The following is a 17,350-nucleotide window of genomic DNA, read 5'->3' on the forward strand; positions in this document are numbered from 1 at the left end:
TCAGCAAGAGCAGAGAGAAGAATAAATATCAGGTGGGACAAAGAGATGGCAGATACAGATTCAAATGTGCTAGGAGTCATACATGCAAGTGGGCTAAATGTTGTAATTAAAATGCAAAGACTATCAGACTGGATAAAAATGCAACTCCATGCAATTTAGAAGAGACATCCCCAAAACGTAAAGGGTACTGAAAGGATGAAAGTAAATGCACAGGAAACTACATTATGCCAAGGCTAACGAAAAGAAGGCTTTTCTAGCTCCTTTAATACTGGGGCGAGGGGGGATTATTATTTCAGAGTGGAATAAGAGCAGAATGCAATGAAAAGGATCAGCAAAAAGAAAAATTACTTCTATGAAAACCCTCGCTAGAGATAAAGGAAGTCGCTTCATAATGAAAAGGATCCAATTCACCAGAAAGATAGAACCATTTCAAATTTGTGTGCAAATTCCATAATCTTAAAATATAGGAAACATGAAGAGAGCTACACAGAAAATAGACAAATCCACGATTCTAGTGGGAGACCTAAAAACACACCCCTTTGTAACTGGTAGAAGAAACAGAAATATGTTCACTAAGAGTCTAAGAAATTTGACTAATGGACTTTCATAGAACACGGCAGTGACAACTCCAGAATTACACATAGAGTATTTACAAAGACAGCAAATCTCAAGAAATTTGTCAAGTTTGAAATCAGAAAGTACATCCTCTGACCTCAACACAAGCCAGAAGCTGATAACAAAAAGATAACTTCAGGGGCGCCTGGGTGGCTCAGTGGTTTAAAGCCTCTGCTTTCGGCTCAGGTCATGATCCCGGGGTTCTGGGATCGAGCCCCGCATCGGGCTCTCTGCTCAGCGGGGAGCCTGCTTCCTCCTCTCTCTCTCTCTGCCTGCTTCTCTGCCTACTTGTGATCTCTGTCTGTCAAATAAATAAATAAAATCTTAAAAAAAAAAAAAGATAACTTCAAAAGCCTCATGTGTTTGGAAATTCAGAAGTATTTTTCTAAATAACCGGTGGAAGAAGAAATCGTATGGAAATTATAAAATACTTTTATATTGTAACTGAATGAGGATGGAAACATCACATATTAAAAACTGCAGGGGTGTCTAGCTGGCTGGGATGGAAGAGCCTGCCACTCTTGATCTTGGAGTCATGAGTTTGAGCCCCACACTGGGTGTGAAGATGACTTAAAAATAAAATCTTGGGGCGCCTGGGTGGCTCAGTGGGTTAAAGCCTCTGCCTTCGGCTCAAGCCATGATCTCAGGATCCTGGGATCGAGCCCCACGTTGGGTTCTCTGCTCAGCAGGGAGCCTGCTTCCCCCACCCTCTGCCTCTCTGCCTACTTGTGATCTCTGTGTGTGTGTGTCAAATAAATAAATAAAATCTTTTTTAAAAAAATAAAATCGGGCGCCTGGGTGGCTCAGTGGGTTAAGCCGCTGCCTTCGGCTCAGGTCATGATCTCAGGGTACTGGGATCGAGTCCTGCATCGGGCTCTCTGCTCAGCAGGGAGGCTGCTTCCCTCTCTCTCTCTCTCTCTGCCTGCCTCTCCGTCTACTTGTGATCTCTCTCTGTCAAATAAATAAATAAAATCTTTAAAAAAAAAAAAATAAATAAATAAATAAAATCTTTTTTTTTTTTAATTGCAGGACACAGCTAAAGCATGACTTAAAGGGAATTTAATGCTTATATTAAAAAAGCGAAAATGCTGAAAGTAGTAAGTGCCGATCTCAAGAAGCTGGAAAAAGAAGAGTAAAGTAAAACAAAGAAAACAGAAGGAAAGACAGAGGGAAAGACAGAGCAGAAGGCAATGAAAAGGATCAGCAAAACCAAAAATCATTTCTGTGAAAACACTAATCATATTGACAACCTCTGGTGAAATTTATCAAGAAAAAAAGAGAGAAGGCACAATTAACCAGTGTCAGGAACGAAAAGCCGGAGAGTCTGCAAATATTGAGAGAAAGAAAGGATAAAAGGTAATTATGAGTAATTTTATGACAATAGCTTAAAAATCTTAATGAACTGGGAAAATTCCTAGAAAAAACATAACTTACCAAAACTGACTGGAGAGAAAACCTGAATGAGCATCCGTGGTTGTAGTAGCAATGAATCTAACAACAGAACACTGAGCATTCATAGCAGGAGTCGACCTTAGCACTGAGCAGAGTCAGAGAGACCTCTGGCCATGTCAGGCATTAATGCTTTAATCTGTATGTCATCAGAAGGTCTGGGAAATCTGACGCAACCACTTGGGGGATTGGGAGTGGTGGCTTTGTACAAGCTAGTATGAAACATCTTGATATTCTAGCAACTCGATGTCCCCCTGATGTCCCGTGGTGCCAACTGAGCATCAGACCTCCCCATAACCATTAGAAGAATTGAATCAATCACCAGTCATGTTCCCACGAAGAAAATTTCACCTATGAGTTCCTTTTTTTTTTTTTTAAGATTTTATTTATTTGCAGACAGAGATCACAAGTAGGCAGAGAGGCAGGCAGAGAGGGTCGGGGGAGCAGGTTCCCTGCTGAGCAGAGATCCCAATGCGGGGCTCCATCCCAGGACCCTGAGACCATGACCCGAGCCGAAGGCAGAGGCTTTAACCCACTGAGCCACCCAGGCGCCCCCACCTATGAGTTCTTTAAAGAAGAAATAATCCCAGTCTCACCCCAACTTTTCCGCATACCAGAAAAAGAGGGAATACTTCCCAATGTTTTGTAACAAGTACAGTGCAAAAAAATTATAGACCAATGTCTCTCGTGAATATAGACACAAAAATCTTTTTTTTTTTTTTTAAGATTTATTTGAGAGAGAGAGACATGGCAAAAGAGGGAACACAATCAGGAAGCGCGGGAGAAGGAGAAGCAGGCTCCCGGCTGAGCAGAGAGCCCAATGTGGGGCTCCGTTTTAGGACCCCAGGATCATGACCTGAACCAAAGGCAGATGCTTAATGACTGAGCCACCCAGGCGCCCTAGATGGAAAAATCTTAAACAAAACATTGGCAAACCAAATCTGGCAGTATCGCAAAATGATACTGCCTTGTGAGAAAATTGGGTCTTGTTCAGAAATGCAAGCTTGGCTTAACGTTTGAAAATCAGTTGATGTAATTTACCACATTAAAAGTCAAAGGAGAAAGACATGGTCATCTCCATTGATGCAGGAAGGGTTCAACGTCTGTTTGTTTTAAAATGTGTCACAAACTAGGAATACAAGGGAATGTCTTTATCCTGGTAAAGGCATCTGAAAAAAACTACGGCAAATATCCTAGTTAATGGGGGAATATTGAAAGCATTCCCCTTGAAACTGATAACAAAGCAAGGATGGTCACAATCCCCATTTCCATTAAACACTGTACCAGATATCCTAGACCTGTGTTTTCCAAAGTAGTAGCCACTAGTCACCTGTGACAAATGAGATCTTGAAATGTGACTAGTCGCAATTGAGATGTGAGAGCAAAATTCAGTACATACTAGATTTAAAGACTTAGTACAACCCCTGGGGCAAATAATACATTATATGTTAATAAAAATAAGTTTAAAAAAATAAAGACTTAATACAAAAAAACCCTTAACATCATAAAATATTTCATTAATAGTTTTATGTTGATGACATATTTTATACATTAAGTTTATATGAAATATATTATAAAAATTAATTTCACCTGCTTCTTTTGATTTTTTTAACGTGGCTACTAGAAGATTTCACATTATGCGTGTGACCGGCATATATGACTCACATTAGGTTTGTCCTGGACAATGCCATCCTAGACAGCAAGACAACAAAAAGAAAACAAAAGTAATAGTATTAGAAATAAACAAAACTGTCCTTATTTTCGGATTCTTTGTAGAAAATCAAAGAAATTCTTCAGATTATTTTTCCAAATTAATAAAAGAATTTAGCAAAATTGTTGGATTTAAAAAAACAGTATATAGGGGTGCCTGGGTGGCTCAGTTGATTGTCTGCCTTTGGCTCAGGTCATGATCCCGGGATCTTGGGATGGAGCCCCGTGTCGGGCTCTCTGCTTCTCCCTGTCCCTCTGCCTGCTGCTTCACCTGCCTGTGCTCTCTCTATCGATCCGTATCAAATAAATAAGTAAATTTTTTTTTAAAAGATGAAGTACAGTAAGATACCATTTATAGCATAATAAAAATATGTTGGGGTGCCTGGGTGGCTCAGTTGGCTAAGCATCTGACTCTTAATCTCAGCTCAGGTCATGATCTAAGGGTCGTGAGATCGAGCCCCATGTCTGGTTTCATGCTCAGTGCAGTGTCTGCGTGAGACTCTCTTTCTTGGGACACCTGGGTGGCTCAGTCGGTTAAGCATCTGCCTTTGGCCTAGGTCATGATCCTTGGGTCCTGGGATTGAGTCCCACATCAGGCTCCTCCCTTAGCAGGGAGCCTGCTTCTCCCTCTGCCTGTCCTTCCCCCTGCTTGCTCAGTCTCTCTCTCTCTCTCTCTCTGACAAATATGACAAATAAATAAATGAAATCTTAAATATAAATAAATAAACTTCTAAAAAAAAAAAAAGATTCTCTCTCTCTGCTCCTCTTCCCACCCACTCACTCTCTCTCTCTCAAATAAGTAAAGTCATTTAAAAAATATTTAAGTACCTGGGAATAAACCGAATGAAAATACCCAAGGTCCTTATGGAATAAAACTTTATATGGAAAGACGTTAAAGACTAGATAAAAATGGAAGGTTAACGTAGAAAACAAACAGGTAGGGGCCACTGGCTGGCTCAGTCGGTGGAGCACGGGACTCTTGAACTCAGGGTTGTGAGTTTGAGCTCTATGCTAGGTGTAGAGATTATAAAATCTTTAACAAACAAACAAATAGGTGGTTACCTGAGAGGAGGTGGGGGGCTGGGGAAAGAGGTGAAGGGGATGAAAAGTACACTTATCACGAGGAGCACTAAGTAAGGTATAGAATTGTGGAATCACCATAAGGTACACCCAACAATAACCTAACATTGTATGATAACTACACTAGAATTAAAACTTTTTTTAAATGGAGAGTTAAGCCATGTTCGTAGATTTAAAGACTCAGTAATGGAGCCATGTCAATTCTCTCTAAATTGATCTATAGAGTCACGGTAATCCTAATCAAAGTTATCCAATTCCTTGGAACTGGATAGGCTGTAGGTAACATTTATATGGAAGTGCAGAGCGCTGAGACTAGCCAGGGTACCCCTGAAGGAGAAGAAGGGAAGAGAAGGGAGAAGACAGGAGAAGAAATTGTCCCCAGCAGATAGCAAGACATAACTCAACAAATAGATATGGAGGGAAGAAGGGAGAGAGACTGAGACGGCTAGTCAGTGGGTATGAGCTTTTCAGTAAATGGCGCTGAGATGATTAGTTACTCGTATGAGAAAAAAATGCAGTTAGGTCTTCTACGTCACAGAAATGTATCCTATATGACTCTCACGCTTAATGAGAAAAGCAGAACTCTGAAACTTTCAGAGATGACATTTTACAATATCTTTTTTTTTTAAGATTTTATTTATTTGACAGACAGAGATCACAAGTAGGCAGAGAGGCAGGCAGAGAGAGAGGGGGAAGAAGGCTCTCCGCCGAACAGAGAGCCCGACGCGGGGCTCGATCCCAGGACTCCGGGATCATGACCTGAGCCAAAGGCAGAAGCTTTAACCCACTGAACCACCCAGGTGCCCCATTTTACAATATCTTTATTCATGTGAGGTAGGGAATAATTTCTTCCACGAGAAACAAAGAACACAAGTCACACCAGGAACAACTGATACTCTGACCAGGTTAATGTTATAAACCCTATCAAAGACTATCTAGACAGTTAAAAGAGGAAGAAAATGTTTAAAATATTCATTAATTGACAAAGAAAAGTATGTGAGGACTTCCTATGAATCGAGAAGGAGGATAGACCAATTGGAACAGAAATACGGGAGTGGAGAAGGAAGGCAAGAGACTTGAACCCTAACTTCACCAAGAGGAACCACGAATGACCGATACCATGACAAGTCGCCCAACCTCATAGGCATTGCAAACACATAGGCATAGGCAGTGCAAACACAAGCCCCCAGTGAGACGGACCTCTTCACCCCCACCCAGTAAGCAGAAATTGAAAAGTCCTATAATGGCCAGTCCTGAGGGGAGCGTAGAAACCATGTGGGCTCACACACCATTGGTGAGAATTACAGTGGAAATCAGGTTGGCACTCCTGGCTACATTTAAACCTGCCCAGAGTCTGTGAGCCAAGCAGTTTGTCTCCTAGGGACACGCCTCAGAGGCATGCCTGTACACGTGCACCCCAAAATCTGTTTTTAGATGTTCATAGCAACAGTGTTTGTGGAAACCCGAAACTGGAACCTGCCCGCCCCCAAATCCGGGAGGCTGAGCCAGTGAAGCCTGGAATATTCACACGCTGGGTTCTTATTCAGCATCGGGGCTGAAGGAAGGCAGCAATATGCATCGGCTTGGATGGGTCTTCCAAAATAATGTTTAATCGAAGAAATAAGAACGCAAACCATATGGTACCATTTATAATACAGCTCGAAACCAAGCAAAACTAACACTATTTTTGTGTAGGGCTGCATGCATTGATGGTAAAACCAATGGGAAATAAGGAAATTCTTTTTTTTTTAAGATTTTATTTATTTATTTGACAGATAGAGGTCACAAGTAGGCAGAGAGGCAGGCAGAGAGAGAGGAGGAAGCAGGCTTCCTGCTGAGCAGAGAGCCTGATGCAGGGCTCTATCCCAGAACCCTGGGATCATGACCTGAGCCGAAGGCAGAGGCTTTAACCCACTGAGCCACCCAGGTGCCCAGGAAATGAGGAGATTCTTATTGCAGAGATCAAAATAATGATTCCCCCTTGGGGAGCCAGGAAAGTATGAACCCAGAGGAACACATCGTCCTGATGATAGACCCTTTCTTGATTTGGAAGTTGTTTATGTGGGTGTCTGTTTTATTACTATTCTTTGAACGTCCATATGTTTTATAGACCCTTACATCTATTATGTGTCACAATCCAAAAATTCTATTAAATTTAAAAAGAAATGTTTCCGGAACTGTAGTTAGGGGGCCATGCTCTACAGGACATGGTAGGCTATGTTAAGGAGTTTTGTCTTTATCCTAAAAGTACCAGATAGTTTAAGGGGAAATTATAGCTGAAAGAGAAGTACTAAGAGTAATAGAGAAGGTCCTGGGTGGCTCAGTCGGTTAAGCATCTGCCTTTGACTCAGGTCATGATCTCCAGGTCCTGAGATGGAGCCCCCAGGCCCCACGGGGGCTCCCTGCTCAGCAGAGAATCTGCTTCTCCCTCTACCCCTCACCCCTGCTTTTGCTCTCTCTCTCTCTCTCTCAAATAAAATAAGATAAAATACTCACTCAAAAGAAAATAAGAGTAACCCAGGATGTTTGGGTTGAAAGCTCCTCAGAGAGATTTTAGGAGACACCCCATGAGCAAAACAAGAAAAAAAAATACTTTAAGAAAGGAGCCATCAGTGAAAAACGATCTGAGAATTTTGAAGGGGTGGGGGGTGGGAGGTTGGGGGCACCAGGTGGTGGGTATTGTAGAGGGCACGGATTGCATGGAGCACTGGGTGTGGTGCAAAAATAATGAATACAGTTATGCTGAAAAAAAAAATAAAAAAATTAAGAAAAAAAAAAAAAAGAAAGGAGCCATCAGAATATAAGAACAAATTCTTGGATGTTTATTTTATTTTAGATTTTATTTATTTAATTGACAGACAGAGGTCACAAGTAGGCAGAGAGGCAAGCAGAGAGAGAGGAAGGGAAGCAGGCTCCCTGCCGAGCAGAGAGCCCGATGCGGGGCTCGATCCCAGGACCCTGGAATCATGACCTGAGCCGAAGGCAGAGGCTTTAACCCACTGAGCCACCCAGGAGCCCCAAATTCTTGGATGTTTAAAAACATTGTTGAAATTTTCAAAACTAACAAAGAACTAGTGGATCCTAGAACATAGCACAAAGATGTAAAACATGAAAACAAAAAACAAGAGGTATGAAGGGTCTATCCAGGTCCGACATCTGCTATCGGGTGTTTCAGAAAGAGAAAGTAGGAGGCTAATGGGGAGGAAATGGCCAAATAGAAAAGAATTTTCCAGCGCCAAACAGAGATAGCATCACCGAATTGAAAAGCTTGTCAACAGATGAGAAGGATGAGAAGGATGGATTTTTTTTTTTTTAAAGTAGGTTTCATGACCAGCATGGAGCCCAAGGTGGGGCTTGAACTCACGACCCTGATGAGATCAAGACCTGAGCTGAGATCAGGAGTCAGACTCTTAATTGACTGAGTCACGCTGATGCCCCCACAATTTTTAAAAGGCACCTATACACACTAAGAAATGTCTGAACATTAGGATTTTAAAAATTAAAAACTTTCTGTTTGAAACAAAATCATGGGGGTACCTGGGTGGTTTGGTTGAGCATCCAACTCTTGATTTCGGCTCAGGTCATGGTCTCAGGGTTGTGAGATGGAGCCCCATGTCAGGCTCTGAGCCGGGTGTGGAGCCTATTTGGGACTCTCTCCCACTCCATTTTTCCCTTCCCCCCCCCCCGCCCGCCGCTCTGTCTGTCTCTCTAAAAAGTAAAATAAAATAAAACAAAATCACAAAGAAAGGAGTATCAATCAGTCTGACATCACTTGTAACAAAGGCCAGAAGACAGCAGAGAAAGAAATTCAAATTCTAAGGGAAAATGGGGCACCTGGGTGGTTCAGCGGGTTAGGCCACTGCCTTCGGCTCAGGTCATGATCTCAGGGTCCTGGGATCAAGTCCCACATTGGGCTCTCTGCTCAGCAGGGAGCCTGCTTCCCTCTCTCTCTCTCTCTGCCTGCCTCTCTGTCTACTTGTGATCTCTCTGTCAAATGAATAAATAAAATCTTTAAAATAAAAAAATTCTAAGGGAAAATTACTTTGAACCAAAAATTATATACCTTCTGGGTCAGTTAAAAATGGTCTATGTAACAGAAAATATGACTGATGCACCTGAAACGAACAGGAGGTCATTTTCTCATCTAAGAATACATGTAGGAAGTAGTGCCTGCTTATTCCATAGATCAGAGACATCAGGGCAAGCATCTCTGTGATTCCACGGACCTCTACCTTGTGTTTATTGCTACATGGTCACAAGATAGCCGCTCCAGCTCCGGGCATCACATCTTCCTCTCAAGAAGGAGGAGAAAGGTTGGTGCCACAAGCTTATGGTCCCTTTTACCCTGATTTTATCAGGGAAACAAAGCTTATCCAGGAAACCCAAAAAAACTTCTGCTTATAGTTCAGTTGCCATAAGTGTGTCGCATAGCTCATCCTGGCTGCCAAAGAGCCCAAGGAAGAGGGTAGTTAGCCAAATTTCATTGCTGCCCCATACTGGGAAAGGGGTTCTGTGAACAAGAAATAAGTCAGGAAATAGATATCAGGTAGGCAACTAGCAGATTAGCCTCAATAGCCAAACTCAACTATGAGGGCTCAATAAAGACATTTTTCCGACTTGCAAGAGCTCTGAAAACCTGCCTCCTGAACATCCCTCATTAGGAAGGTCTTTCAGAATCTACCTCAGGGAGAATGGCAGTGGATCAGGATAAATAATGCTAGCTATCGGGGCGCCTGGGTGGCTCAGTCAGTTAAGCATCTGCCTTCGGCTTGGGTCAGGATCCCAGGGTCCTGGGATTGAGCCCTCTGTTGGGCTCCCTGCTCAGTGGGGAGTCTGCTTCTTCCTCTCCCTCTGCCTCCTCCCCCGTGCTTGTTCTCTCTCTCTGTCAAATAAGCAAATAAAATCTTAAAAAAAAATAATGCTAGCTCTTAGACCAAATACACACACACACACACACACAGTCTCAGTAGTTAAATGCTCGAAGAGTTCTCATCTCTTGACCATCTTAGAATCCAATGTAGGTTCGTGGGGCTGGGGTTGGGGGGAGGGGAGGCTGCTCCACACAGTCATTCAGGACTCAGACTTCTGTCTGGCTGTTCCACCATCCCCTGGAGCCTCAGAGTCCTCCATGGGAACATGTAGTTGTTGCACAAAGGGAAAGCATGTCACTTCCATGGAAATAACACACCTTCCAGGTGCATTTCATTGACAAGAACTAGTCATGGTGCAAAGAATGGGTGCAAGGGATTGAGTCATCTGTCATGGCACCAAGGGACCAGAGGAGCTTATGGACTTTGGTGAGCACCTGTTAGTACAAGAGGTCGAAATCAAATCAGAGAGAAGTGTAGGAAAGAAGAAACAAAGGGATTTATCCAGGAGTCCAGTGGAAGGGTACCGGCAGCGGCATGCCTAGGAAGCAATTTTCAGGTCTCTGGGGCATCTGCCTGGAGCGGAATCACTGGGTAGTAAATGGCAACTTTCAGAGAAACTGTCAATCTGTTTTCTACACGGGCTGGACTATTTTATATTCCATTAACACTGTGGGAGAGTTCCCGGTTGCTCCACACCCTTGCCAACACTTGATATGGTAAGTTCTTTCCATTTTAACTATTTATTGTATTGTGCTGATAGAGTGTAGAAAACTTGCCTTTCTCTAACAACTAATGATATTGGGCATCTTTTTGCTTCTTTATTTGTCATTCTATATCCTCTTCGGTAAAGTGTGTTTTTAAATCTTTTGCCCATTTAAAAAGGCAGGTTGTCTTATTTCTGAGTTTCAAGAATTTGTTCATTTATTTATACATTTCAAGTCCTTTATCAAATAAATGTCTTGCAAATATTTTCTCCCAGATTGGGGCTTGTTTTTAATTTCTGTGTCTTTCCAAGAATGAAAGCTCTTACTTTTAGGTATATGATCCATTATGAGTTAATTTTTGTATATGATGTGAGGTGAGGATCCAGGCTCATTTTGTTTTTCCATATGGTTATCCAACTTGTCAATTCCCCTCCCCAAAAAAGACTGGTTGAATTTTTATTGAGATTATGTTGAGTCCATAGCTCAATTTTGAAATGACTGACAGCTTAACAATATTGAATTTTCCAGCTCATGAAAATATTATAACTCTTTGTTTAACAACAGTTAATACTTAGTTCTTGTTTAATTTCTTTCAACAATGTTGACATTCTGAGCAATGTTCTGTAGTTCTGGGTGTATTATTGCTACACGGTCATGTCAGAGTTATCCCTAAGTGTTTCTTTGCTGCATTATGTGGCATTTTTAAATGTCACTTTCCAATTGTTCATGACCAGTATATAGAACTAAATTTAACCTTGTATCCTACAAAAATTGCCATACTCACTTATTAGTTTTATTATCTTTTTTATAAATTTCACTCAGTTTCCTACATCGATGATCATGTCTGAGACTAAAGGCAGTTTTCCTTCATTTCCAGTCTGAATGCCTTTGTTTTTCTTCCCTTATTGCACTGGCTAAGACCTCTAGTGTGATGTCGACTGGAGGTATGAAGGGCAGACATCTTTGTCTTTTTCCTGATCTTAAGGAGAAAGCACTCAGAGTTTTACCAGTATTAATGATATCTGCTATAGGGTTTTTTGTGGGGTTTTTTGGTAGGCACACTTTATTAGATCAAGAGAGTTTCCTTCTATTCCTAGTTTGCTGAGAGTTTTCATTATAACTACGTTGAATTTTGTCATTTGCCTTTTCTGCATCTGTTGAGATAATCATATGGTTTTTCTTATCAAGTTAACTACTATGGTGAATTATCATATGATTTTTAAGATCATTAATAAAGTTAGACATACTGTCTACAGTTTGCATTTTAATTATAAAAATGCAGATTCTCAGCCCCCGAAAGAGTGTCTCAGACCCTCCATCTGGCTCAGCTCTCACCCACCTTTCAATTCCTTCCTCTTCTCCCAACCGCTATGGTCACTACCATACCACCACCTTCTTTCCCAGATCAAGCCACCAGCACCCCTCACCTTGGTCCCTGCTGCCTCTTCCATCCGGCACTTACAGCCGGTGCATCATTTCCTACGAACCACTTATGAGACTGTGATTCCAAATAAGCAATACGGATTTGGTCTTCTTCCCACCTCTGGCACAGCACTTCTAAAACCCTTGGTTTATTTTTTTTTTTTTTAATTTTTTTTTTTAAAGATTTTTATTTATCTATTTGACAGAGAGAGATCACAAGTAGATGGAGAGGCAGGCAGAGAGAGAGAGAGAGGGAAGCAGGCTCCCTGCTGAGCAGAGAGCCCGACGCGGGCCTCGATCCCAGGACCCCGAGATCATGACCTGAGCCGAAGGCAGCGGCCCAACCCACTGAGCCACCCAGGCGCCCAAACCCTTGGTTTAGAGCAATAAAGTTGTCTTGATATTTCTAAGGAGCCCCTTTCAACTGCATCTGAGTTTATGTTCATGAAGTGACTTTGGGGAAGCAACTAAGGATGGGGGCTGGTTGCCAGAGGAACTTGCCAGGTGGTTACAGGGTTCAAGCTTTCAGCCCCAACCCCTTGACTTCCGGGGTGGGGCGGGGGAGTGGGGCTGGACGTTGAATTGTTGAATCCGTAGCCAATGGTCAGTGACTTAATCAGTTGTGCATATGTAACAAAGCCTCCATAAAAACCCAAAAGGATGGGGTTCAAAGAGCTTCCGGATTGGTTTACACCAGGAGGTCTCAGGAAAGTGGTGTGCTTGGAGAGGATAAAATCTCCACACCCAGGCTTAAGCATCTGCCTTTAGCTCAGGTCATGGTCCAAGGGTCCCGGGATGGAGTCCTGCATCGGGCTTCCTGTTCGGTGGAAGCCTGCTTCTCCCTCTCCCACTCCCCCTGCTTGTGTTCCCTCTTTCACTATGTCTCTCTCTGTCAAACAAATAAATAAAATCTTTAAAAAAATTTTTTTAAACTTTAAAAAACTCCACACCCTTTCTCAAACCTTGCTCTGTGCGTCTCTTCCATCTGGCTGTTGCTGAGCTGTAGCCTTTTACAACAAACCAGGCATCTAGTGAGGAAACTCCTTTCCGTAGTTCTGAGAGCCGCTCTAGCAAATTAATCGAACCCGAGGAAGATGTCATGAGAACCTCCCACTTATAGCAGGTCAGTTGGTCGGAAGCACAGGTGAGAAACTTAGACTCGTGATTGGCATCTGAAGTGGGGTATGGTGTGGGGGAGACTTGTAGGACTGACGGACCCTCAACCTGTGGGATCCAACACTATCTCCAGGTAGACAGAAACAGAATTGAGTTAATTGCTTGGTGGTGTTGGGAAACACAATGGACCATGCTTCAGTGGCTCTCTGCTCAGAACCTCCATACTTTGCCAATGCAGGTTCCTTCCTTGGCATTCCCCACACCCCCTCCTGTGATTACCATGGACCTCTGCCTCTACCAGCTGCGGTTGTGTCCATCCTTGAAAATGAAGCTCAAACATCCCCTCCTCCATCCCAGACTACCCTTCTCCCTGACCCCCAGCAACACCCCCGGGCTTCCCCCAATCGCAACCCTGATCCTACTGTTTGTCTGTGCGTGTCTTCCCATCAGGCTGCTCCAGGACAGGGAACACATCGGATTCATCTCACCATCCTCCCCTCTGCCTAGAGCAAGGCACAAGATAGCGGGTTAGTGTTTGTTGAGTGAGCGTATGAATGCTCAGTGAGAAGCTGGCTTAAGCAATGCATGGGGAAGAGGGCAGAAGATGAGGGGTTACACAAGAGGGGCTGGGAGGGCTATTAAAGGGCCAGCTTCAGCTGAAAAACGGATTGCGAGAGATGGCTAGAGAATGTCCAAGGTGCCTTATCAGAGCTCTCATCCTGAGCTCAGGGGGACAGTAGGATGCACTGTGACCACCAGGTGGCGCCAGGCTCCCAGGCGTCCAGCTACCCAGGCTTTGCTCCCCAACTTCCCTCAAGGGATGGAACCCCAAAGAGGGCAGAGTCAGAACCTGCAGGACCACAGCAGCAACGGAAGAGGGTCCCCTACGCAGGTCCTGGGTGTCATTTCAGATCCTCAGGGCATCTTACCCCATTTCCTTTTCTGCCCCAGAGATTCCACCACTGGAGATGGGAGGTCTGCTCTTGGCTGCAAAACCCATCAGGGAGGATGGGGGGTGATGAGTGTGTCACAAGGAAAATGGAAGAGAACGGGACTTGGGTCCAGAAGACCAGAGCTCCAGTCCCCATCCTGACACTTACTGGCTGTGTGACGTGGGTACTCAGAGGCTCCGTCTCACCATGTACGGGAACATTCTGACTGCTTCACACTTAATACCCAGTTAATCCCTCCACCACCCTAAGATGTAGAAACCACCATTAGCCCCATTTTACAGGTGAGGAAACTGAGGCATGGAGAAGGTAAGTAGCTAACTAAAGGTGACACAGCTAGGCTGTGGGTCCTGCCCCCTCCACCGCCAGCCCCTGCTAGGGAGGGATTAGACATGGATCATCGGGCTGGGAGAGGAGAAGAGGGTGGGACTGAGACCCCAAGAATGACCCAGAGGGTCCAGGGTGGCAGGGGAAGCCAAGCAGACCGAGGAGAAGTCAGTAGAGAGAGGCTCTTGCAGCCAAGCAGGAGGGAGATACAAGCGGCGCTGAAGGCCCTTGGGAGATGTGGCCGTTTCCAGAGTGCTGGCTACAGCAGGGGGGTGAGGGGGCAGACAGAGAGGCAGTATGGACAAGAAGCGGGGGGGGGAGAAGGATGGCGGAGCTCGGTCAAGGGGCTTGTTGGTTTGTTTTAGGGCAGACACTGAGGATGGACTGCGGGGGGAGAACCAACAGAGAGGTGGGGACTGGTGGAAGGGCAGCTGATGATTCTGGAAGGAGAAGGCAGGAGAGAGAAAAACCAGGAACTTCCACAGTGTACTGTCCTTGGGTCCCCTCAGGCGTCCCCTCTTGTTCTGCAGAGGCGCACACTGAAGTCTGGAGAGGGTAGGGGACTCGCTGAGAACCCAGGCCATTCCCTCCATCCTGGGACCTTGGCTCCCCTCGGAGCTGCTGCTGGGTGCCGAGCTCTGACCAGTCCAGGGAGGGAGACAACACAGGAGGACCCAATATCTGAGCCCTAAGACCAAGATCACTACCAGGAGACAGAAGCCAAGGGAGGTGGTTCCAGCCTCTGGGGCTGTGAGTTCCCTACTTTCTCTCCCTCCTCCTCTGGCCATTCCCACCTCTGTCCTGAGGGCCGGGGTGCTCCTAGGGGCCAGAAGCGGAGCTGTCCTGGGGACCGCCAGTTAGAAAGCATCTTAGGATGACTCTCTGGACACTGTTCTGCCCTGTGGGTATGTGAACTTTCGGGGTCCTCCGGCACCCCAGAAGATGGGTGCTTTCATAGTCTTCTTCGTAGAAGCAGGGAAACAGGGGCATGGACCGAGCATCTTGCCCAAGGCACTCAGCTAGCGACTCTTGCGGCCAGAACCTAGCCCCCTGGGAGCATATTATGTCCTGTGTTATGAAAACCCCTCGCCGTCAGGCTGTCAGAAGGGGCCTGAGGCGTGACGGTCCAGACTCAAGCACGAGGCCAGCTTGCTGCCTCCTCTGACGGAGCCCTTCATGCCACAGACGAGGACACTGAGTCTCAGAGGGAGATAACTCAACAGAGTCCCCCCACCCCTGGTGTGGAGCAGAACCAAAACTGGACTCTGGCCTGGTAGCTCCAAGCCCACCGCCCCTTCCTCAGCCACTTCTGATCCCCCTTTGTCCCTTTCTGTTCTAGAAGGCCAGCCCGGGTCCCATCTGGCCTCCTGGGGCCCCTTCCGGCGTGGCCCACCTGCTCCAGAAACGCCACACCGCCCACGGGACTCTGTCCCTTTCCTGCATCCCATTTCAACAGCCCCCATGAGGATTTCCAGCAGGATTGGAAGACATCCTGGTCCTGCCCTACCCCCGTGGCAGGTGGGTGAGGGACACTGATGAGGAAGCAGAAGGACAAGGTGTGGGCAGGCATGTCCTTTCCAGGGCGCACCTGAGGCCCTCAGCTATAGCCAGAAGAACCCCAACTGCTGTGTTCGAAGCTCAGCTTCCGGCTGAGAAGGCCTAGGGCCCAAGCGAGGGCCGGGCCCGGGACCGATATGCATTTCCTCCTGGCCTCCGAGCACACCTGCAGCTCGCCAAGCCCATGTCTCTGCTTCTTTTCCTAAGGGACACCCCATGGTTACCTCATCTCTTCTCAGGTACCCCTCTTTCCCTGGTCTGTCTCAGCCTTCCATTCCCCCAACCGGCCTGGGACAGCCTCCCTGCTCTCCACGGTGCCCGCCTCGCTCCCCAGTGCCACAGCTCCTCACTGAGGCTGGTTGTGCGGGAGCTTGGAGGGACTCAGGGCCTCCTCCACCACCGCTCAATCTATGACTGGGCAGACTGAGGCCGCTAGCCCACGGGTTCCTTGGGGGCATGGCTGGAGGTTGATACTCTGTGTGTCCCCAAGACCTGGCATGGAGCCAGCACAGGACAAATTCTGCAGCATGGCCTGCCTGGGATTGCAGATGGAATCAGCTGGGCTGGAATCCAGCTCTGCTGTTACATGCTGTGCAGCCTAGGGCTAGTTCCTCAACCTCTCTGAGCTTTCTGTTTCTCCTGTGTAAAAACTGGGGAAAACGAGGCCTGTTTCATAGGGTTGTAGTGAGAACTGCTAAGACAATGTATGCAAACTTAAATATCTCAGTAGAAGGTGGTTATCTCTCATTTATTCAATAAATACTGGTTGAACACTTACGATGTGTCATTGATAATGACGAAAAGGAAGAAACCAAGTCAGCAGACCCCAGGCTCCCCGAACTCCCATTCTGGGCTCTTGCCGGGTATGTCCCCGCCCCACGTTCCTACTCTGCCTAGAAGTGGCCCCCAGATTATCCAACTCTCCCGTCACCGTCCTGCTCAGAGGCAACCAGGGGGCAAGGGTGCCTTAAGTACCAGGCGCTGGCTCCTGGGGGTGGCCATCTGTGCCTGCCTCCTGTGATCTGGCTCCCACATCTGTTTCCCACCAGGTCTCCTCTTCTTTTGTGACACCAAATTCCACTGCAGTCACATGGGTCCAGTTCCCATGCCGGGAACACGGTGGGCTTTCCCATCAGCGAACCCTTGTGCGAGCTGCGCCCTGACCAGAACGGCCACCCACTTCATCACCTCCAGATAAACTCCTATCAGCTTTTTCCTCTTCCTCCATGTGGCCTCCTTGATGGCCAGGGTCAGCCCTGAGCCTCCAACAGTCTCCACTAAGGGTCCTCCAAGAGCTCTCTTCGTGTAGAATCCCAGGGTCGGAGGGCCCGTGCTCTGTCTTGCACTGAGTTAGGTGCTTCCCCTCACAGGACCTGGGGAGTAACAACAGCGTGGGGAGACATGGGGATGACACACTAGCCCATCGGGTCCCCCTAAGCCTTCAGTGGAGGTTACAGAGCTGGGTTTGGTCAAGGTTATTGAGGGGAAGCAGGGGGAGCCAGGCTAACCTTGAGGGGGGCTCAGAAGTAGGGCGACTCAGCAGAGGCGC

Source organism: Lutra lutra, chromosome 8 (assembly GCF_902655055.1).
Source record: "Lutra lutra chromosome 8, mLutLut1.2, whole genome shotgun sequence".
Taxonomy (NCBI): domain Eukaryota; kingdom Metazoa; phylum Chordata; class Mammalia; order Carnivora; family Mustelidae; genus Lutra; species Lutra lutra.